This window comes from Leguminivora glycinivorella, chromosome 4 (assembly GCF_023078275.1).
Source record: "Leguminivora glycinivorella isolate SPB_JAAS2020 chromosome 4, LegGlyc_1.1, whole genome shotgun sequence".
Lineage (NCBI taxonomy): Eukaryota > Metazoa > Arthropoda > Insecta > Lepidoptera > Tortricidae > Leguminivora > Leguminivora glycinivorella.
The window spans coordinates 28651373-28677194 of NC_062974.1; positions in this window are offsets into that span (position 1 = coordinate 28651373).

Sequence of the window (25822 nt, forward strand, 5' to 3'; positions counted from 1 at the left end):
CATTTTCTTTCAAACATGAAATATTTTTCATATTGATATGATAGCTATGAGTAATATGTTATTAGGTTAGCTATAGGTAAACTACGTAATAACTTGTGGCAGAAGGTCCTTTAAGTAGGGACTGAATAAATTAACCGACTTGGTATCACAGGGATCTCAACTCTTTTTACGCCAGAAGAACTGAGTTGCGATGACTTGGTGTTTTTACAAGTTTTGTTTTTGATGGGATCTCATTTCTTTTTGTAGACTCTCTGTAGATAGTTCAACTTTTTTCCTTCTTTCCTATTTATAAGCATAATACCTATATACATTGTACATTTGAACCTCCTCATACACGCCCTAATAGAGGTATATGGCTCTGGGGCTGATAGGGGATATCGTGTTCATGTACCTACGACATAACAGCGTCAGAAACCCGACTTTAAACAAGAACGTGAGCGTAGCAAACGAGAAATTTTGACTAAGTACGAGTATGTAAGTAAAAAATGCATTCTGTTCACCATTTGCACTTATTTCTTTATGTCCAACAAATAAAAGGCATTTGGCGGAACCAGTGAACGCGAGCGAAGCGAGCGCGAATTTTTTTCCTATTATTGACTCAATTTATCAAGACTCAACCCGCTAGTGGAGAGGAAGGGGGAGATTATATAAAAGCCCTTATCTTTCATAGGCCAAATATACTTATAGGTCCAGTAACTCTGTCGGCATGCCCATTTCCGTGTTTTTTTCAGTAGGTCCCTTCGGTTCCCTAGTGTGCTCATCATCACGCTTACGCTCCTTTGACTCTCTGAGACGTTTTGCGCCTTTGGCGGTTTTAGCTTTATGGAGAACTCCACTTCGGACTGTATTTTAACTATTTGGATTACGACGTAACTTTGTAACTACGTAACTTTATTTGATGTAAGGCAACACCACATAATTGATACAATTTTAATAGAATAGGTATTGTCTTTCAAAGGTTTGTCAATGACTAAAATCCTCCTTTCATGGCACCTTAGCAGCAGCAAGCGCCTTATGAATGTTGTACACTGCGAGACTGCGACATTTTGTTACATCGTTCCACAACCACTTCAATATCTGAATTAATTCCTGACACCTCTCGCTATTTTGGAAGGAAGTGGAAGTAATACTTTTTATTTGATTTTTTTTTACATGTAGCTGTACGATTTTGGCGGCCCCCTTACCATTTGGCGCCTAGAGCGGTCGCTCTACTTGCTCTACGTTTAATCAGCTACACATTCTTTCACCTTAACCCATTGCAAATTAGTTGAAAAAATGTAGGTACACATATTTATGATCTCGACTATACCTACTATTAACGACTTAACGAAACATACAAGTTTTTTTCACATTTGAACATAATATTTAGGTACGTATTATTTAATTGTACCTCTATTTTACAACACACTGATATATTCACTGTAATTACTGCACATGTAACCTTGCAATCCTATATATTGATATGGGATTACAAAGTTAGTTATGCGGTTGGTGATATAGGAATACTGATTGTTTGAAAATTTCGTTTACACAGATATGTATTCCCAAATAGGGTAGGCAGAGCACACGAAACTACACTTTTCAGTGCCACCATTGGCAAATTATTAAAGGGTTGTCAGCCTATTCGCACACACCACAATGGAATCCATATCCCATAGTTGACTTCTACGACTTCCATGTGAGGAAATGGGGTTGTGAGATTTTTAACCCATCACCACATAGGGCACCTGTATAAACTTATTATTTTACATATTACACTGATTTAGGTATTCACTGCAAATTAACTGCAAATATAACTTGGTAATTCCATATATTGATATGAGATTACAAAGTTATTTATGCAGTTGATGTATCTAAAAACCTGGAATGAAATTGCAACATTTCTTAATTTTTGTGTGATCTATACACTAAACACTTACTGTATTCTAAATTTGAAGCTTCCAAGTGTACTAGAAGTGTCTTATTATCATTGATGATCGTATGTCAGTCAGTCAGTGAGTGACAAAACTAAGAAACTTTGGCTAGTAATTATTCCTAAACTATTGGTTTAAATTTAATAAAATTTGGAATATACCGTGTTTATACAATGACTACTTGGGTGCTGAAAATTGAGGCTTCTAGTTTTATCCAGAACGGAGTAACAGGGGGTTGAAAATGGTCTGAAATGCTTCGAGAAAAGGATGGTACAGCCGTGCCTCTTTTTGCTCGACTTGGCGGGGGCACTGCCGTGCCCCCAGATGCTCCCTGGAGAGGTGCATGGCTAGCCGCAGCCGGCTCATGCGATACCTAAATAATTTGTATGTTAGAAATCATGTCTGGATTCTTATTAGTCTTGGTGATCATCAAACAGGACAAAATTACTATGAAAATATATAAAAAAAATTATAATCATAATGAATAATGAAATAAAATAATGTTGCAAATTGTAACTGCATCTTGAGTCTGTCTGGGATACTTAGAAGGAAAAACTAATCTGAATTAAGAGTAGTTTTCAGTTAAATTGTAGATGTTTGGTACAGAACAGATGTGTTTTTAAAACAATACTTTTCTCATTCATCTTGTAAATTTTACTTTTTATCCCGTTTTTAAAATGTATAGTCTCATTTCCTCCATTGAAACTTGAAAAGATGTTAATTAATTAACAGATCTTTATTTCTCTTAAACATTAACGAAAAAGATAAGATAAAAGAATATACGAAATTTTCTTCGGCTTTATAAGAAAATCTAGAGATGTAAGACTGTAAGTTACGGTTTGGCTTAGAATAGTTAAGCCGGCGGCTAAACACAACACGGTTTGGGTTTTCTCAGATTGAGTAGGTTTTTAATACAGTAGCCCATCTAGGTAAATATACCATTATATTTATTTTAAAAATTAGATTAGAAATGTTACGTTGTGAATTTTTGCAAACATATTTTTATTAATATGTAGGTTTTTTATAAATATTTTTGCAGCATTTGTTTAGTTAAAGAGTTTTTCTTTTTGGAGAGAATAAATTTATGAAATACCAACTTGTGATAAAAAATCTATTGATCATTCTTTGAATTATTTTGAAATTACGATACATTATTCGTAAGTAAAGAGATAAACAAATCAAAATATAAATTGCGCATTTAGCCTAGAGATTCACATATGTACACAAACTCACGCCTGTCTTCCCAAAAGGGGTAACCACACCATATGAGAGTACTGAAGTAGGTACTAAACAATAAGATATATTTATTGTAATAATTTTAAAGTAAATTGTAAGGCAACTTAATCAGAATTTAACTCAAAAAAGATAAAAAGAAACTCAGCCCTGCAGGGTTAGCACATGATTGCCGCGAGAGTATGTCGCCGCGAGATAGACTACCCGTCCTTATGTCATTAATACAGTTAGAAGAAGACGTGTGATCTATCTCGCGGCGACATACTCCCGCGGCAATCATGTGCTAGGCCTACAGGTGGCTTACGAATTGTTCCTAAAACTGGGTTAGATGTAGTTTATCGTACAAAAGTAAAAGTCCATTTTCGTGCAATTTTAAGATCGCCGCGAGCTACTACCTAATTACTCAAAACATAACAGTTCTAAGTAAAAGCAGAATTACTGAATATGCCCTCAGTCTACCCGCAATTTCATTCAATTATACACTTTTACAGTACTTACTGAAAGTCTATAGTAACTTGTAGCTTCTTATTTGCTCCTACTCAGTTTTTATATAGAATCTTTTGTCAAAAGTCCGACAATTCTCTCTGAGTGGACATTATATTACAAAATTATATTTGCCGTCAAGTCTGAACCATTTTCATATAATTGTAAAGACTGTAATGGTTTTCTAGCTCTAATGTATGTTGGTATTTCTGAAGTCTGATATTGGAGTAACTCAATATTGTTCCCAAATGTGTATTTAGGAAGGCTATTAGGTAAGTTTCAAGATTTTGTACAATATTGGTCTAGGGTTGAAATGGCTTTGTTAGATACTTCAGTATAGGTACCTAGCTAATATTATACTGCTGATTCTAATTCACCAATTTGATATCATACTGAACTGGTTTTGATAACACTGAGTACTTTCAAGTTTTTTTTTTAGTATGGATAGGTTTGACCACGGTTACTTTTTTTATGCGATAGGAGGCAAATTAGCAGACAGATTACCTGATGGTGAGCGATCACTGCCGCCCTGGATCACTGGACATCCGAAACACCAGAAGGTTTGGAGGTGCGTTGCCGACTTTTAAGTTATCTTATCAGTCCGGAAATATCGCAGGCGACGCGGCGACAGTTCATTTCACAGTTTAGATATGCGGGGTAGGAAGTTTCTAGAGAGACGCTCAGTTAAGGACTGCCTAACTGCCTTCGGCTAGTCTGTGACCAAGAGTAAGCCCATTTATAATAATAATTAAAAAAAATTGACAACGTTGACGCCATTTTGCATGTAGAAATCAGGGTAAGGTTCATTTCCAAGGATGTGTCAAAACAAGTTGAAAGCCGTAACAAATTATGAAATCATAATCAGTCTCGTGGTTCACAAGTTCACATTTTGCTTGACAGGCTAGAAAGTTTGCTTCGAGTTATTGATGGTATAAAAGTTACAACGTTGTAATAAGTTTTGGTTCTACAGTTTTCTTACTTGAAAATAATAATCTCTAATGATAAGTTTACAACGTAACGTGATTTGATGTACAGCCAAATAAAGACTATTATACGTTATCTGAATTAAGTAAAAAGCTTAGCGCCAATTTTAATAAGCATCCAAGTATTGTCGTGTCTCTCAATTTGAGAATAACGCGAGCAAACCTTTATAATTTATCATAATAGAGGACATCGCTAGCAGTGCGAGGATTGATAACGCCGTGTCTTGCGTGGGCGACGGTCGCGCGACCGTCGCCGTCGCGTCTCATGCTTCCATATCGATAAGGTTTGATTTCGTATGCGTCGCATCGCCGTCGCGCGACCATCGCGCGACCGTCGCCCACGCAAGCCACGGCGTAATACGTATACTAAGTATTATGTAGTGTGTATATTGTAGCTGCCAAACGAGTAAAAGCCGTCTCAAAAACCGCCGTGTCAAAAACGGATGAGAAAATTGCATTTTGATCACGAGAGTGTTAAAGTAAGTAAATTAATTCCATACAAATTACTACCAGAGGACGTGATCTCAGCACTGAATGTTAACCAGTTTAAGAACCGACTAGATAACTACTTAACAAATTTAAAGAACACATCTTAAGAAAGAATTGTTGGATACAGGCAACTATCAGTTGTTATAATATAACTGCCGGCCTGATTAATAAATAATAATAATAATAAAATTTTAACTTTTAAGTCCTAAGCTGGCCTGGTTCTAAAGTGACTAGTAAATGATGATTTGAAATCATAAATGCTGAATAGATTGATAAAGGTTTAGTTAGATGTTTATTGTTAGTATTTTTCGCGTGTTAGTCTGACGACAAAAATTGTTTTACTCAGAGGAAAAATCTGTTTAACCTTCATAAATACCTTGAAACCATCGCAACGCTCAAGATTCCATTTCTCAAACCACGCGTTACGCTCGCGGGTCAATATTGGAATCATTCTATGAATAATAATCACGTGCGGCTTAATATCAAATTTGATGTCTTGTAAAACAAGTAAGTATCGAGTAGGCTAGCGATCCGGTCGCTCCGCGGCAACAGGTGTTGCTCTCAATTTTCGCGTGATTTGACTCTCAAATTCTTTTCATCCTGCATTATTAAAAATCTTACTTTATAATAATTTCCTCTTAAAAGAGGCTTTTGGATAGACGTAATTGTAAATCAAATAATGGCCTGAGGAAAGACTTCATTCAAGTATTCGAAGCAGCGAGAGTGTTTCATTGTTGTTTAATATTACATTTTATATTATCTATTAAAAATATTTATAAACGGTTTCTAATAAGTGTGTCCGAGGAGCACCTTAGTCAAGAACCTACCTATTAAGGTAACGGCGGCTATCAACGCGGGTATCGAAATCGACGTCCATTACCGCCGCATTTGCAAATACGCATTTTATAGGCAAACCGACCAATTTCTTAAAAAAGTTACTCACACAAAGGAAGCCTGTTTAGTTGACTAACGCACATATAGGCGATAGAGAGTGTGAATGAAAGAAGACGCTCGCTATTTGACAGTTTTTGCCACGGGGCCGCGAGAAGAGGTTGTGTCATACTGACGTGTGACGCTAAACCTAAGTGAACTCCAATCTCATTTAGTAGTTTACGTAATAATTATGGCAAACAGGTGAAAGTTATGCATTTCAAATTATTATTTATAGTTTTCTACATGACTTCTGAGTACTTTTTACGTATTGTTTAGCCTGGAAATGTGTTTAAAGTGGAAATTAAAAGACAGCGGTGAAAGGCGCCATTTCGTGAGTAGATTCTATTACTGTGGTATACCACGGTAATAGTTAAAGTAGTGATATTAGTTCTTTTTGCTTTATTTTAAGTATATGTGATCAGTTATATAATGTCTTACAGTTGTTTCAATCTTGATCTATTCACGCTATCAAAGAACTATTTACGCGGTATGAAAATTATTCAACAAAACCTTAATTTTTAGCAAAAACTTCATGACTGATTTCGTAGTTTCTATGAAAACCGTTAATTTGTCAATTTTTTAAACATTGACATAAAGTCTGATGCTTACTTACCAGTTATGTAAGCTTGGTTTTAATATAAGGTTGCAATATTTTATTTTGATTTGTAATGAAAATACATCTGTATGACTTTGTTTTTATGGGTCGGAATTAGATTTTATAATACTCCAATTTATGCCTATTACCGATGGTACGATCAGATAACCCTCGGTAATAGAATATATTAGAATCTATTACCGATCCATGCAATATTTGTTTGGGTCGGTAATGGGTTCCTATAGAAGTATCTATTACCGAGCGACATATTAGTCTTGTATCAAAATATGACATTTAGTGTACCGTAAGTACAGATTTCTTAGGTGAAACTGAGTCTTCTGTGGGTATTCATAAAGGAGGATAGTATAGGTATATGTATTTGTCATAATTTGTATATTCAACCGTCGGTATTAAGCTCCGAATTTTGAGATGGGTTTCTATTTACCGATGGCAGAAAAACACTGTCATTCATACCCTCGGTAATGAAATCTCAATTCGCGTTAATAGAACTGCAACCTGTTCATTACCACGGTAATAGAAAATTTAGGTATGTTGGCTTCAATAATAATTTTATGACATATAATAAACTAAAATGATCCTAAAACTCTTTAAAACTAATAGTTCAATAAATACTCTTCCATAAAAAAAATATTTGTGGTCGTTAATGAGCTTTGATACCCTTAATTTTTTGGTATCTTTTGAAATCTGCTTAAATACCACGTTAATAGGCGCCATTACCTTAGTCTAGTTTAGACCGTAATCTATATCAATAATTATAATGTAACTCTGTCATATTGGTTAGTAATTCATCGTAAAGTTTAAGACCAAGAGGGTGATTTTTGAATCTCGCATACGGGATTTTGCCACTAAAATACCGGTTGAAAACGGTGACTTGCCTATTATTTTCAGTGACAATTTTCTGAATTCGAACGCTTGAGACTCAAAAATCGGCCCGTAGATTCTCCAAAGACGATGGCTTATAAAATCCTATGTTTGCAACTCGTCACCCAGCATGTTTCAACATTAGCACTACAATTGTATGTGCATTGGATTGAATTACTCGTACCAATCAGGTTTTCGAAACTTACGTACTTACCTACGAAATATCATTTAATATTCACCCCTAGATTTTCGTTGAAGATAACACCGTGAGGAACGCTGCATAGTTCTAGAATATGAAAGAAATATTACAGATCTATACAATTATTTTATTTTTAGGCAGAATTGACACTAACACTTGTTATTTCTGAAATAGAAAAGGGAAATAAAGGACCAAGTAGATGGGAAACATTCTGTCTGCGAGAAAGTTCGGGAAGCGAACACCTGGATCCTTGACAGAACAGGCGGCGCCTAAACTTTATTTCCGGTACAAAACTCAATCCCTTTTTATTATTAAAAATGTTTAGACTTGTAAATTGAAACAGATATCATACACGAAAGAAAAACGACAAGGCCCACTGGTGGCCGAGCCGGGAATCGAACTCGGTCTTCAGCTTACGCGGCTAACGTCTTTACCACTAGACCACCCGCCCGCCGTGGTACCCGACGAAATTTCTCTAGTGTATGTTATCTCTGATAAGGCTAGGCGCCTTTTCCCAGTGGGTCTTGTCGTTTTTTCTTTCGTGTATGATATCTGTTTCAATTTATAATTTATATATAGTAGTGTACTACTTATTGAATATAATGATAATGAGATATTCGATAGAATCGAGTTGTGCCTAAGAGGCCATAGTACTGGCTGTTAAAGGAATACTGTCATATTTTGTATTTGGTATAGCAACCGATTCTTTGATATGTTTGTTTACGTTTTGTAAGTCAGTCGGTCTATAACAGTTCTCATGTAAACACTGAATAAATTCCTAGTGTACACTTTCTTGGTTTCCTTGTGCTATAGATCTCTGCTATATAGTGTTAGACCTGTGGGATATCCCCCACAGTGGTTATGGTCCCTCGTACGATTCAAGAATAGTGTTAACGGTAAAAGGAAGAAATTTTCAGCGGAAATGAGTAGTACTGTGAAAATTGACCAACTCAACGAAAGTAATTATGAGACGTGGAAGATCCAAGTAGAAGCAGTGTTAATAAAAAACGACGCCTGGGGATACGTTAATGGGAGTATCAAGAAGCCAGCTGGAGAAAGTGGAGAAGCCGAAGTAGCGAAATGGGAGACAGGAGATTCCAAAGCTAAGTCTGACCTAATTTTATCCATAACTCCGAGTGAATTGAGGCACCTGAGAGGTTGCAAGACATCGCGTGACGTATGGCTAAAGTTAAAAGATATTCATGCTTCCAAAGGACCTGCGAAAAAGGCTACACTATTGAAAGAGTTGTTACTGCGTAAATTGGATGAAAACGGCGATTTGAGGGAACATGTTTTGAGATTTTTCGAAGTAATAAGCCAACTATCTGACATGGACATTGAAATGCCTGACGATTTGACTTCTATAATGCTTCTGTATAGCTTGCCGTCCAGTTTTGACAATTTCAGATGTGCAATAGAATCTAGAGATGCATTGCCAAAGCCAGACGCACTGAAAGTGAAGATTTTAGAAGAGGAATATTCCAGAAATCAGAAAGAATGTGTAGATAAGGCACTTCTTGTAAGAGGAAAGAAATCTTCTAAGCCAAAGAGTGGCATAGATCAACGTCAACGCGCATGTGATGCCCCAGAGCAGGCTAGTTCGAAATTCAATTATAAATGTTTCAAATGCCATTTACACGGTCATAAAGCCTCGGATTGTACTCAAAAGAAGAAGGAACAACGTAATGACAGTGCAAAGTATGTGTCGAACTCAAGTGATTTACATGATGTTGATTCCAATTTTGTAACATTCAATTGTGTTTCAGATGCTAATGCTGTTAGGAACGAGAATGGAAATTGGATCGTTGACAGTGGGTGTACGTCACATTTGTGTAACGATGCTGATAAATTTGGTACTTCATTACTACCGTTGTCCGGTAAGCTAAATTTAGCAACGAATTCGAGCACAGACGTACAAGGTAAGGGGACAGTTAGATTTTCTTCATGTGATAATGGTTCTAAAACTGAAGTGCAATTGCCAAATACATTATTTGTTCCGGATTTGCGATGTAACCTGATTTCAGTAGCAAAAATTACCGATCAAGGTTATAGCATTACGTTCAATAAAAATATAGCTATGGTTCAAGATAGCTATGGTAATACTAAACTGGTCGCAAATCGTAAAGGTAATTTATATTACGTCGAGGAACATTGTGGTGTAGTGTCAGCGATTTCTGAGCGAAAGGTTGACGTATGGTCGTGGCACGAACGTCTTGGCCATTTAAATGCGAAAGATCTTGTCCGAGTTTTAAATAAATCTGGCATGAATTTAAAGATGTCAGATGTAACTGAATTGTATGATTGTGACATTTGTGCGAAAGGAAAAATTAGTAGGTTGCCATTTTCTAGCTCGAAAGGACTATGCAATGAAAAGTTAAAAATCAAACATAACGTGAAGATTGATCCGTTTGAAAGATCGGCAAATACTACAAATCAACCTTTATCGGTAGATGTAGAGTTCCATCCGTCTCAGACTAGTGGAAATCCGGTAGAACAGATCTCTGATCACGAGGATGTGAACATAAGGTCATCGAGTGGTCGTGATCCTGAACCCGAGAGAGAAGAGGATATTCCTGTTGAAGCCCGTCAAATGACAGATGTTCCAGGTACTGTCGCAGAACCATCTCAACATGATCATCATCAAGATGAAGTTCATGTTGATGGGGGGAGGATAGTGAAGAGAGGTCCAGGGCGACCGCGGCTGGAGAGAGGTCATGTTGGGCGTCCTCGGAAGATATACAACACAGTTATCGTAGAACCGGATCCTGTTATCGTAGAGCCAGTGATTGTCGTAGAGCCAGAGATTGTCGCAGAGCCAGAAGTTGCCATAGAACCAGAGGTTTCTGCGGAAGAAGGCTTTGAGTCAACTGAGGAGTATGGAGACTGCGAAGATTTCGTTGGAGTTGCCGAGATTAGTCTGAAAGAGGCCTTATCAGGTAACGAGCGAAAAGGATGGAAGGATGCAATAATGTCAGAAGTCAAAAGTTTAATTAAAAATGACACTTTTGATATCGTCAAGAAACCTATGGGCCGAAATGTCGTTGGTTGCCGATATATTTTAACGACGAAGTTAAATATCGACAAGACTGAGAAGAAGAAAGCTAGACTGGTGGCGAAAGGCTTTAGCCAACGTTACGGCGTCGATTACCAGAAAACCTTTGCGCCAGTCGCTAGACTTGATTCAGTGAGATTATTAGTTGCACTTGCAGTGGAACTGGATCTTGAAATTCATCAGTTGGATATAAATACGGCATATTTAAATGGATTATTAGAAGAAGAGATATACATGAAAGTACCAGATCTTCTTGACGAATGTTTGCAAGATTTAACACGATTGGAGCAGCCAGGTTCATTCATATATGAAAGAGCTAGCAAGTTGTTATGCGACCTGAGGTCTGGAGGCAATGTATGCAAGCTCAAGAGGTCGCTGTACGGCCTAAAACAAGCTGGTAGACAGTGGAACATCAGACTGGATGAACAGCTGAAGTGCATGGGATTGCAAGCATCTTTAAATGAGCCATGCCTTTATTTTAAAAATATAGACTCGCAAACTAAACTCTTTGTATTAATTTATGTGGATGACATACTCGTCGCATCGCAAAGAGGTGAATGCATCGAACATTTCAAAAAGGAACTGGCCGAAAAGTTTGAATTGAAAGATTATGGCATTGCGAAGTATATGTTAGGCATAGAGTTTGACAGATTTGACAATGGAATGAAATTGTCACAACAAAAATATATTGACGATTTGTTAATTAAATTTAATATGGATAAATGTAAACCGATATCTACGCCTATGGAATTTAAGCAAAAGATAGAAAAACCGGTGAATAAGTGCAGTGCGCGTGAACAATACCCATATCGCGAAATTATAGGTTCGTTGATGTATCTTTCTACGGGAACGAGACCTGATATTACGAATACGGTGGCTGTATTGAGTCAATTCCTGGATTGCCCTAACGAGGAATGTTGGAATGCAGCAAAGCGTGTCTTGAGATACCTGAAGCATACGAAACAATATGGACTTATTTACAAAAAGACAGGTAAATCATTGCATGGTTATTCGGATGCTGATTGGGGAGGTTGTTTGATAGACAGGCGTTCTTATTCTGGTTATGTTTTCATGTTAGGAGCTGGTTGTGTAAGCTGGAGATCAGAAAAAAGGAGATGTGTGAGCACTTCATCTTGTCAATCGGAGTATATAAGCTTGGCATCGGCAATGAAGGAAGCTATATACCTGAACAGTTTGCTTACTGAAATTGGGTTACGTAAGTATGCACCATTATCTTTACATGTAGATAATCAGGGGCAATATGTCTTGCGAGCGATCCAATGTTTCATTCTCGGTCCAAGCATATTGATATAAAGTATCACTTTGTGCGAAGTGTATTAAAGGACAATAAGAGTATTGAGTTAACCCTTAATTTGGCAGGCAAAAAAAAATTAAATCTTATGTTTTTTTATATTTGAACGGCCTTGTAGGGTTCTAATAAATCTTAAAAAAATATAAAAAAATCTGGAATCTTTATTTTGGAAAAAAAACAACGTATGTCACGTCATACTCTGCCAAATTAGGGATATTTTTTTGTGGAAATAAAACAAGTTTTTTAGGAAATTATAAAAAGGTTTAATTATTAAATGACATAGAATGGAATAATCCATATCATTTCTAAAAAAAGAAAACAAAACTCTGGTAAAAAACTAAACAAAATTGAAAAAAATTCTGAAAAACAACTCCTGGTTCTCAAAAAAAAAAAAAATACTAGCAAAAAAAACTAGGTAAGTATAAAAGTATTCATTTTGAAATGGAACATAGTGGCGGAAATCATTGTTTAGTGTGGTATTCTAAATGACAATTTCTATTATTTTTGCCAGCCACAAAACACAAACGAATGTTACACTTTATGCAGATCACTGTGGTAAGTTTTGTGCAAAGACGATGCAATCAGAAGCGGCATTTGCCAGCGGTACCAGTGCAAGCAAGCGTCCACCACGTGTTTGCACCTGATGCTGTAGGCAACAGAAAAAAAGCTATGGTGCTCATTCCCACAAACCGAAGAAAAAACTCAAACAGAACAAAATAAAATATGTAATGTCATACATAAACGTTTTAAGGTTCTTTTTTCACTATTTGGCAGTGTATGCTCCACCATACAGATAAAACACAACATCAATCTTAGTGGATTGGGCAGTGTATAACACGTCATACAGGTGAATTAGAACATGCTTTTTTATGTCTTTGGCAGTGTATGTCACGTCATACAAGAAGTTTGAAGCGAAATAACTAGTAGTGGTTTTGTTAGTTACTGTTTGTTTTTAGTAAAAAATAATGCACAGTACATGTAAGTATTAAAAAAAGAAATAAAACAGCATGTTTTATAGAAAATTAAAACGAAAAACGTAAATAATTACCTTAGAAAGTGTAACATTCTTCCGCCGCCACGACATTTTGTTGACAACTGATTATCGATGTTGCCAGAGTATTAAAATATTTTTATACCAATTTAGTGACTAATGTTGCTACTGTACAAAAATAAATCAACCAAAATATTTAGTAATTCTGGTCACTACAATTATTTGAATTGCTAGTATGACACGTCATACACTGTCAAATTAAGGGTTAAAGTACTTACCGACCGACTCAATGCTCGCCGACATATTAACGAAGGCTTTGCCTAGAGAAAAGCATTATACGTGCATTCGCGGTTTGGGCTTTGCTTGTTAATTGTTTACATTTTTAATAGTTGTTCTTTGATATCACTTTAGTTTGTTTGTATGTTTTATTGTGTTACAATTTATTTTGAATATGCACATTAAGGGGGCGTATTGAATATAATGATAATGAGATATTCGATAGAATCGAGTTGTGCCTAAGAGGCCATAGTACTGGCTGTTAAAGGAATACTGTCATATTTTGTATTTGGTATAGCAACCGATTCTTTGATATGTTTGTTTACGTTTTGTAAGTCAGTCGGTCTATAACAGTTCTCATGTAAACACTGAATAAATTCCTAGTGTACACTTTCTTGGTTTCCTTGTGCTATAGATCTCTGCTATATAGTGTTAGACCTGTGGGATATCCCCCACACTACTTAAAAAAAGAACAAATAAAAAAAAATATTCAATAAAATAATTTGATTTGTTCCCTAGTTGTTTAGACTTGCTTAATATTAAAATTTCTTATTCTCAACATTAGACTTTTTTATTAAAGGAAAAAGCTCAAATAAGTAAGATAAGTATTCTCACAACAGGTATTTTTAAAACAAAATGAATAGATAAATTATTTTTTATTAAAAATAGAACACGGAGCAATGCTTTTAAAATTCTCATTTTCTTTGAACTGAAAATAAAAAGTGTTTCAAAATCATTTTAACTTAGTGCTGAATGGCTGTATAATAACGCGAACGGAGACGTACAATTACTAATATTGGAATAGTTGTGGTATTTTTAGGGTTCCATAATACACCCATCACACTGGACACTCGCGAGTATGTGTGGAGTAGATGGTTATATTAATACAACAGGTATCTTATTACCCAAATTTAGCTTCAGTCATCATCATTATCATCATTTCAGCCGTGAATCCTGTCCTGGGCTTTTCGAATGCCAGGCTCTTTTTACCAGGGACCGGACAACCCCTTCCGCGCTACAAGCCTTTCATTGGGAATCCCTAACGTAAGGACGACCCAATCGAGAGACTCTCCCTTTCGAACTGCAAGCCCATTCATTTGACTAGCCCTTACAAAAAACTAAGCAAAACAATAAAGCTAGCCCTGTGCATTGGCTTAGCGCTATCCGATACGGCTTGCAAGCCTTTAATAAGGGTTACCCTTATTTTAAGCGCTATTTATAAGGCTTTCCTTTTGTTAAAGCGTAGTCGAGCCTTGCGTAAAAGAGACAGGATTATGAATTTAAGCTATTGTAAGAACAGGAAGGAAAATGCGCTGTTGCCACTCCGCACTATGCGCCCCATTTTTAATTTTGCAACGAAACATGTTTTCGTTGGATAAAAGTAGAACACGGCTAGAAATTATTTTTAATGAACTGGGAGACAAGGAAGTGATGGATCGCCTGATGGTAAATGATCATCGCCGCCCATAGATCAGTATGTACGTTCGTACGTATGAATGTATGTAGGTATGTATGAATGTATGTAGGTATGTATGTATGAATATAATTATGTAAATATGTATGTATGCATGTAAATATACAGTGTTGGCCGAAAATCAATACAATTAACCATTAACATTACTCATTGAAAACGTTAATTGCCAACATAAAAACAAGCCGTTTTCGTCATCCAACTCGCCTTGATGAGTTAATTGGGTGAGCAGTTCCTAAGATAGAGCTGATGCTGAACCCTGGCTTTTCCCAGGGGAACGCGGGTTTGGTTTAACATAGGCAAGCGCTGTTTTCGTCATCGGACTTGTTTTGATGAGTACTTGAGTGAGCAGTAACCAAGGTAGAGCTGATGCTGAACCCTGGCTATTCCTAGGGGAACGCGGGTTTGGAGTAACATAGGCAAGCGCTGTTTTCGTCATCGGACTTGTCTTGATGAGTACTTGTGTGAGCAGTAACCAAGGTAGAGCTGATGCTGAACCCTGGCTACTCCTAAGGGAACTCGGGTTTCGTGCAACACAGGCAAACGCTGTTTTCTTCATCGGACTTGTATTGATGAGTACTTGAGTGAGCAGTAACCAAGGTAGAGCTGATGCTGAACCCTGGCTTTTCCCAGGGGAACGCGGGTTTGGAGTAACATAGGCAAGCGCTGTTTTCTTCACCGGACTTGTCTTGGTGAGTACTTGAGTGAGCAGTAACCAAGGTAGAGCTGATGTTGAACCCTGGCTTTTCCCAGGGGAACGCGGGTTTGGAGTAACATAGGCAAGCGCTGTTTTCTTCACCGGACTTGTCTTGGTGAGTACTTGTGTGAGCAGTAACCAAGGTAGAGCTGATGCTGAACCCTGGCTATTCCTAGGGGAACGCGGGTTTGGAGTAACATAGGCAAGCGCTGTTTTCGTCATCGGACTTGTCTTGATGAGTACTTGAGTGAGCAGTAACCAAGGTAGAGCTGATGCTGAACCCTGGCTATTCCTAAGGGAACTCGGGTTTCGTGCAACATAGGCAAACGCTGTTTTCGTCATCGGACTTGTCTTGATGAGTACTTGAGTGAGCAGTAACCAAGGTAGAGCTGATGTTGAACCCTGGCTTTTCCCAGGGGAACGCGGGTTTGGTGTAACATAGGCAAGCGCTGTTTTCGTCATCGGACTTGTTTTGATGAGTACTTGAGTGAGCAGTAACCAGGGTAGAGCTGATGCTGAACCCTGGCTATTTCTAGGGGAACTCGGGTTTCGTGCAACATAGGCAAACGCTGTTTTCGTCATCGGATTTGTCTTGATGAGTACTTGAGTGAGCAGTAACCAAGGTAGAGCTGATGCTGAACCCTGGCTATTCCTAGGGGAACTCGGGTTTCGTGCAACATAGGTAAACGCTGTTTTTGTCAGCGGACTTGTCTTGATGAGTACTGGTAAAGATGATATTGAACTCTGGCTGTACCTAGGGGAACTTAGGTTTGGTGCAACATAGACAAACCCGGTTTACGTTATAGGCCCTGCCTTTATGAGGACTTGGGTGCGCAGTACCCAAGCCACTGCTGTAGCTGAGACCTGGTGGTACCTAGGGGAACTCAGGTTCGGTGCAATATAAATAAACGCTGTTTTCTGTTCATAGTATGTTTCGTGTGAAATATCTTAGACTCGTCTTTATGACTGGTACTTGGTTGAGTTGAGTAGTACCATAGAATCTGTCAAACTATTTCTGTTGATTGTTGTGAATTCTATGAAGATCGTTTGAAACAGAAATACTTTTCTGGTGGCAATCAAGCATACAGCCCGTCTGATAGTAAATAGTTACCGCAGTCTATGGACGCTTGGAACTCCAGTATTCTCTTTATTCCCTGTGTTACTATTAGTGAAATCGACTGTACTTAATTTTGATATTCAAATGGATATACATACGTATTTTTTTAGACATAAATAAAGTGTTTTATGTATATTAAATAAATGTCATATACAAGGAAAAAGTGACCAAGGCCTCCAAGTGTTCACTTTTTCTTTGTATATGACATTTATTTAATGTTTATAGTATAATAGTAGTGTTACTACTTAAAAAATACAAATTAAAATATTTTCAAATGAGAATAATTTAATTTGTTCTAAGATTTGTTTTATGTATGGCAAATTAATAAATTTGTTCTAACTACTTGATGTTAATATTCACTTCTGGTAGGATTTTTTTTCAGTTAATATTATGTTTTATGCCTAACTTGACATTGCATGAAATATTTCTATATTATAATGCACCGAAACCAGAGTTGCCCTAGATACCGCCAGGGCTCAGCTACAACGCTGTCTTGGCTATTGCGCACCCAAGTCCTCGTCAAGACAAGTCCGATGACGCAAACAGAGTTTGCCTATGTTACACCAAACCCGAGTTCCCCTAGGTTCAGCCAGGTTTCAGCATCAGCTCTATCTCGGGTACAGCTCACCCAAATACTCATTAAGACAAGTCCAATGACGAAAACAGCGTTTGCCTGTGTTACACTAAACCCGAGTTCCCCTAGGTGCAAACAGAGTTCAGCATCAGCTACACTTCGGGTACTGCTCACTCAAGTACTCTACAAGACAAGTCCGATGACGAAAACAGCGTTTGCCTGTGTTACACTAAACCCGAGTTCCCCTAGGTGCAGCCAGAGTTCAGCAACAGCTGGACTTTGGGTACTGCTTGCTCGAGTACTCATCAAGACAAGTCCGATGACGAAAACAGCGGTTGCCTGGGTTACACTAAACCCGAGTTCCCCTAGGTGCAGCCAGGGTTCAGCATCAGCTGGATTTCGGGTACTGCTCACTCGAGTACTCATCAAGACAAGTCCGATGACGAAAACAGCGTTTGCCTGTGTTACACTAAACCCGATTTCCCCTAGGTGCAGCCAGGGTTTAGCATCAACTGGACTTCGGGTACTGCTCACTCGAGTACTCATCAAGACAAGTCCGATGACGAAAACAGCGTTTGCCTGTGTTTCACTAAACCCGAGTTCCCCTAGGTACAGCCAAGGTTCAGCATCAGCTGGAATTCGGGTACTGCTCACTCGAGTACTCATCAAGACAAGTCCGATGACGAAAACAGCGTTTGCCTGTGTTTCACTAAACCCGAGTTCCCCTAGGTGCAGCCAAGGTTCAGCATCAGCTGGACTTCGGGTACTGCTCACTCGAGTACTCATCAAGACAAGTCCGATGACGAAAACAGCGTTTGCCTGTGTTTCACTAAACCCGAGTTCCCCTAGGTGCAGCCAAGGTTCAGTATCAGCTGGAATTCGGGTACTGCTCACTCGAGTACTCATCAAGACAAGTCCGATGACGAAAACAGCGTTTGCCTGTGTTACACTAAACCCGAGTTCCCCTAGGTGCATCCAGGGTTCAGCATCAGCTGGACTTCGGGTACTGCTCACTAGAGTACTCATCAAGACAAGTCCGATGTCGAAACCAGCGTTTGCCTGTGTTACACTAAACCCGAGTTCCCATAGGTGCAGCCAGGGTTCAGCATCAGCTGGAATTTGGGTACTGCTCACTCGAGTACTCATCAAGACAAGTCCGATGACGAAAACAGCGTTTGCCTGTGTTACACTAAACCCGAGTTCCCCTAGATGCAGCCAGGGTTCAGCATCAGCTGGACTTCGGGTACTGCTCACTCGAGTACTCATCAAGACAAGTCCGATGACGAAAACAGCGTTTGCCTGTGTTACACTAAACCCGAGTTCCCCTAGATGCAGCCAGGGTTCAGCATCAGCTGGACTTCGGGTACTGCTCACTCGAGTACTCATCAAGACAAGTCCGATGACGAAAACAGCGTTTGCCTGTGTTTCACTAAACCCGAGTTCCCCTAGGTGCAGCCAAGTTTCAGCATCAGCTGGACTTCGGGTACTGCTCACTCGAGTACTCATCAAGACAAGTCCGATGACGAAAACAGCGTTTGCCTGTGTTACACTAAACCCGAGTTCCCCTAGGTGCATCCAGGGTTCAGCATCAGCTGGACTTCGGGTACTGCTCACTAGAGTACTCATCAAGACAAGTCCGATGTCGAAACCAGCGTTTGCCTGTGTTACACTAAACCCGAGTTCCCATAGGTGCAGGCCAGGGTTCAGCATCAGCTGGAATTTGGGTACTGCTCACTCGAGTACTCATCAAGACAAGTCCGATGACGAAAACAGCGTTTGCCTGTGTTACACTAAACCCGAGTTCCCCTAGATGCAGCCAGGGTTCAGCATCAGCTGGACTTCGGGTACTGCTCACTCGAGTACTCATCAAGACAAGTCCGATGACGAAAACAGCGTTTGCCTGTGTTACACTAAACCCGAGTTCCCCTAGATGCAGCCAGGGTTCAGCATCAGCTGGACTTCGGGTACTGCTCACTCGAGTACTCATCAAGACAAGTCCGATGACGAAAACAGCGTTTGCCTGTGTTTCACTAAACCCGAGTTCCCCTAGGTGCAGCCAAGGTTCAGCATCAGCTGGAATTCGGGTACTGCTCACTCGAGTACTCATCAAGACAAGTCCGATGACGAAAACAGCGTTTGCCTGTGTTACACTAAACCCGAGTTCCCCTAGGTGCATCCAGGGTTCAGCATCAGCTGGACTTCGGGTACTGCTCACTCGAGTACTCATCAAGACAAGTCCGATGACGAAAACAGCGTTTGCCTGTATTACACTAAACCCGAGTTCCCCTAGGTGCAGCCAGGGTTCAGCATCAGCTAGACTTCGGGTACTCATCAAGACAAGTCCGATAAAAAAAACCGGCCAAGAGCGTGTCGGGCCACGCTCAGTGTAGGGTTCCGAAGTTTTCCATATGTTTCTCAAAAACTACTGAACCTATCAAGTTCAAAACAATTTTCCTAGAAAGTCTTTACAAAGTTCTACTTTTGTGATTTTTTTCATATTTTTTAAACTTGTGGTTCAAAAGGTAGAGGGGGGGCGCACTTTTTTTCCTTTAGGAGCGATTATTTCCGAAAATATTAATATTATCAAAAAGCAATCTTAGTAAACCCTTTATTCATTTTTAAATACCTATCCAACAATATATCACACGTTGGGGTTGGAATGAAAAATATTATCAGCCCCCATTTTACATGTAGGGGGGGTACCCTAATAATTTTTTTTTCCATTTTTTATTTTTACACTCTGTTGGCGTGATTGATATACATATTGGGACCAAATTTCAGCTTTCTAGTGCTAACGGTTACTGAGATTATCCGCGGACGGACGGACGGACGGACAGACAGACATGGCGAAACTATAAGGGTTCCTAGTTGACTACGGAACCCTAAAAAGCAGCGTTTGCCTGTGTTACACCTGAGCAAAGAAGGAGCCTATCATAACTATAAGTATTTGGTATTGAAAATTGAACCTTATTTTATCTACAGCCTTTTCCATCAAACAGAAACGCGCAAATATCACACACAGTGCCGCCGTAGGTAACGATCGTATGTTATTTCGTTCGGAGTAATGTGTGCTTTATGAGCGAGGTACAGGATTTAAACTCGCACGATATGCTATAAGGGAAAGCAAATAAAACCCAATATAAGGCTTACCCTTATGGCGTTAGGCTGAGCCGATGATAAGGGTTTTGAAAGGGTATTGGGCTATTTTAGGTAAGCGCTTTCGTTAGGGCTTTAAAAGCAAAATGAAAGGGTATCGCGTCAAAAGGGTAGGGTAAGTTAAGCCTAACGAAATACCCATACAAAACCCCGTATAAGGGATAGCGGGCCGGTCCCTGATAAAAAACCTAACCTAGGGTGCCGCCAGCAGCGGGGCAGGGCCCAAGATGCCGGTGGTTAGGGCTGCAGAGAGAGGAACCGTCGGACTATCCGCGCTGTGTCCAAAATCACCGCCTTCTGCATCTGACCCTTGATCCAACCACCGAGCGAGAGTCTCTTAAGATGTTGGCCGAGACTCTTCGCTATGAGACCGTTCGCTGAAACGACTATCGGGACAATGATCGTTGAATCAACATCCCACATGGTGGTTATCTCGTGAGCCAAGTCTAGGTACTTACTGGACTTGTCCTTCTCGGCTTTCACGAGATTCTCATCATGGGGGATGGTGATGTCAACGAGCACGGCCCGGCGTTGTGGTCGATCTATTATCACAATGTCAGGCTTATTGGCTACAATAGTCCTGTCAGTGATAATAGATCGATCCCAATAGAGCGTGGCACGGCCATTTTCAAGAACTGGCGCAGGTAAGTACTTGTAGTACGGTACTTCGCGGTCCACAAGGCCGTATTGAAGAGCAAGCTGCTGGTGAATGATCCGGGCTACGAGATTATGCCTGTGCAAGTACTCACCGTTAGCAAGATGAGAACAACCGGAAATGATATGCCTGAGTGATTCTCCGGGACGGCGGCATGCCCGACAAATGTCGACCGTGCCGTCCTTCAGGATATATTTCCGGTAGTTGTTCGTCATCATAACTTCGTCCGCAATTGCACAGGCAAAACCCTCAGTTTCTCCGAAGAGGTCCCCGAATCGTAACCAGTTCACCGATGCGAGCAGGTCTACATCGGGTCCCGTGAGGGCCTTGTAGAACCGCCCGTGTAGCTGCTTGCTCTCCCATACCGCCTTGCGGTCCGCAGCACTTAGTACCACAGGTTTGCGCCAGTTCTCTTTCGCCAAGGAGAGCGGCGTGAGGTTTCCGTCCACTGCCACCACATCACGATGCATCCCACACTCGTTGTTAAGGAAGTAATTCCTGAGATTGTACACCTCACGGTTGTGGAGATTTTTGGCGTTTAGGAAGCCTCGACCTCCGCACTTCCGTGGGATGTACAATCTCATAACAGACGAGCGCGGGTGTAACATACGGTGTGTGGTAAGCAGTGACCGGACCCTCCGATCCAGGGCGTCCAGCTCGGTCTGTGTCCACCTTAGTATGCCAAAGGAGTATGTGAGTAGAGGCATTACCCAGGCGTTAAAGGCGCGCACTTTGTTGCCTCCTGACAAAAGACTGTTAAGGACTTTTGTCAGCCGACTGAAAAAGCGCTCCTTCACCGACCGTCTAATGCCAACATCCTCAATACCCAACGACTGTGATATACCAAGGTACTTATAGGTTTCTGATTCAGAGATAGATCTGAACGACATCGTCTCAGAAAGTTGTAAATTTTCTGAATTTACAACCTCCCCCCGCTGTACATGCATAACCGCACACTTATCGACACCAAACTCCATTCTGATGGCGGTACTGAAAACTTCTGTGGTTTTCAATAGCACCATCAGGTCTTGGGTGTTCGGTGCAAATAGTTTGAGATCGTCCATGTACAGAAGGTGAGAGATGACTTCACCCTCTCTCCGAAGCCGGCAACCTAGCCCTGAATCCTTCAGCAGGGTGCTGAGGGGATTCAGAGCTAGGCAGAACCATAATGGACTCAGACTGTCACCCTGGAATATTCCTCGCTCAATCCTTATGAAGTCCTGCGGGCCAGTGGGGTCATCTCTGCCTCCTGGTTGACGAAGTACTGTGCTCCACTGCCTCATACATGCAGCCAGGAAGGATATTAAAGCTGCATCAAGTTTATACAGCTCCAATACCCTTCCCAGCCATGAATGAGGCACTGAATCATAGGCCTTCTTATAGTCAATCCAAGCGGCCGAGATGGCCCCCTTGTTCCGCCGAACTTGTTGGCAAATGGTCATGTCTATGAGGAGGAGCTCTTTAGTACCACGGGACCCAACCCTACATCCATTTTGAGCGGGGGCCAGAATGTTGTTAGCGACAATATGCGCGTTAATTTTTGCTCTCAAAATGGATGTAAGGAGCTTGTAGAGTGTAGGCAAGCACGTGATGGGTCTGTAGTTTTTTTGCTTCCGTGGTACTACCGGACTTGTAGAGCAGGAAAGTAACACCAGTTGTTAGGGAAGGTGGGAGAGAACCAAGATCGAGGGCTTGTTGAAATTGCGTTGCCAAACGCGAGTGCGAGCATCGAAACCATTTTAGCCAGAAGTTGTGCAATCTGTCCGGTCCAGGACTTTTCCAGTTCTGGGCCGTACGGACAGCACAACTTACGTCGTCGGGGCTGATGGTGATAGCCCCCATAGGTTCGATGTTCTCGCACTCGCGTTCGACAACGGTCATCCACTCACCCTCCGTGTTCGACGGGCACCGACCAGATGCTACGCCAGAAATCAGACATGGCAGTAGCATCCGGCAGCCGCACGTCAGACACACGAGGGTCGGTTTCCTCCCACCTTCGGTATACTTTCCTTTGGTCGCTTTGAAAAAGACGATTCTGCTGGAATCGGTCCACACGCTTTCTGTAGCGGCGAATACGGTTTGCCCATGCATAGACTTTCTGCTTCAGGAAGTCGATGCGCTCTGTGACATTGGCCAAATAGTCGCGGGCCTGATGTCCGTCCCCGCGAACGCCTGGTTCACAAAGCGCATTACTCGGGGGCGATTATTACCCCCTCTGAAGCAGATCAGCTTTGCAATGAGAGTCCTAAACGAGTTGATACGACGCTCGATCCGTACTTGCCATGCAGGGACACCTCCGACGGTCCTAGTTGCACGGTCAGCGTCCGGAAACTTGGCTCGAGCAACACGGCACGCCGCGATGGCTCCGCAGTACATGATCGAGTGTGTATCATCTAGATCTTTACTAGTCCGTATAAATGGCTCTAGTAAAGCGTTTAAGGCTTCCATTAACGCTAGATTGCGTCTATTCATAGGCAGACGTGGTAATCGTGGCCTAGGATTGTTTGCGGAGCGATACTGCGTAATCGCCTCTTCCAAAGACCTCCTCAGTTGCTCATTAGCAGGCTCACTTACGCTCTGACTCGCGAAGTCCCCGCCGTCGTTACCGGAATCAACCCGCGGCGCCTCCGGTGCCAGGTCGGGTTCGGGCACCGGGTCCGGCGACATGGCGGGCAAATCCCGCCCCGAGGCGGGGTCCGCGCGAGCAGCGAGAGCCTCCTGGCGAAGCCGATCAAGTGTGGCGTCATCCAACCGCTTTGACCGCTGAATGACGCGCACCTGATCCGATAGACGCTGCTCCGATACGGTGGTGGATGGCTCGAGTGCCTGGAACAGAGGCAGCATTCTAGAACGGTACGCGGATAGCCGGGTTCCCCCTCTGTGGCCCCGTAATAGGCGCGCATGACATTCTCGTTTATTTCTCGAGTCCATGTCATGCGACGCACTACACCACCGGCAGCGGGAGCCGTGGGCGGGGCAGGATGTCCCGCAGGCCCCAAGCGTGCCGGCAGCGGTGGCCGCCCTCGTCGCGCAGGTGGTCGTGGCGGCGGTGGCGGCGGCCCGCTCGTCGCTCGACTCGCTGGTGTCGGCTGCGGTGGCGAACTCGTCACTCGACGGCGGTTGCGAGGAGACGGACGAGGCGGGCGAGGTGGTGGGCGTGCGCTTGTTAGTAGTGACGCTGGTAGAGCTCGTGCTTTGCTTCTTGTGATCATTTTTGTTGTCGACACATGTAGTACTTATTTGTCATGCTTGCTTGTTGCCCATGTGTTCATGATAGAATGAACTCGTATCGTGGGCAATATTTTCCTCAAAAACAATTATAAAAGCAACATGTAAACACAAAAATTGGAAAAATAATACAAGAGAATTTATAAAAACACGTTTTTTTTTTTTTTTTTAGATTAATTATATTATTACACTAAGTAAGTGGGGACGATAGTGGGAGGATATATTTTTTTGCTAAGCGAAAAGTCTTTCTTTATTAGTAGATTTCTTAAAATAATGCTAAGATATGTAACCTTTCATGCTTGTTGTTTCATGTAACCTAAGTTAAGCAGAAAAATTTGTAGATCTCTAGGAGTGGAGCCTAATGTCCCTGGAGCCTCCCCTCGACCGTTTTAAATACTTTTAGGCGCAGCAGAGATGAATATTAATGTTATGCAAAAACGTGTTTTGCGCCGGACAGAGAACCGAGTGTAGTAGAGTGAAACTTTTTATATTTGTTTCTGTGTTTGTTTGGCTACGTGAGGTTTATTTTGTACAAGCTTAAGTGCAATGGACTGGCGTTTAATCTAAAAATAATGTTGACTAAATTCAAAACTGTATAGAAAATAGCAACTAAAAATTCGTTCGTTTTACAGTTCCTTGTAAATTGTAATGACATCTCTGTACATATTGTAACAATAATTTGGGCTTATTAATGTTAATATCCTAGTTTCCGTTATGCATAGAATTTGAAAAAAATATACTTAGTAGGTATCTATTTCCTCGGTCAGAATATGATACCGTACGCGCCTTCCACTGTTTTTGCTTACTTTATATGTAGATAACTGTATTTGTCCTAAAAAACAAGCTTTTAAAGGATACTCGAGTTTCCCAAAGCATTCAATTCACACAACAGCAGCAGCACACAACAAAAAAAACTGGCCAAGAGCGTGTCGGGCCACGCTCAGTGTAGGGTTCCGTAGTTTTCCGTATTTTTCTCAAAAACTACTGAACTCTATCAAGTTCAAAACAATTTTCCTAGAAATTCTTTATAAAGTTCTACTTTTGTGATTTTTTTCATATTTTTAAACATATGGTTCAAAAAGTTAGGAGGGGGGGGACGCACTTTTTTTTTCCTTTAGGAGCGATTATAACCAAAAATATTAATATTATCAAAAAATGGTCTTAGTAAACCCTTATTCATTTTTAAATACCTATCCAACAATATATCACACGTTGGGGTTGGAATGAAAAAAAAAAATCAGCCCCCACACTTTACATGTAGGGGGAGTACCCTAATAAAACATTTTTTTTCCATTTTATATTTTTGCACTTTGTTGGCGTGATTGATATACATATTGGTACAAAATTTCAGCTTTCTAGTGCTAACGGTTACTGAGATTATCCGCGGACAGACGGACGGACGGACGGACGGACGGACGGACGGACGGACGGACGGACGGACGGACAGACAGACATGGCGAAACTATAAGGGTTCCTAGTTGACTACGGAACCCTAATAAAAACCTCCGCGTAAAGCAAAGCGCTTAGGTAATTTCCAGTAAACCTGGGTGTACCTAGCCAACTTCACAATCACATATTATTAT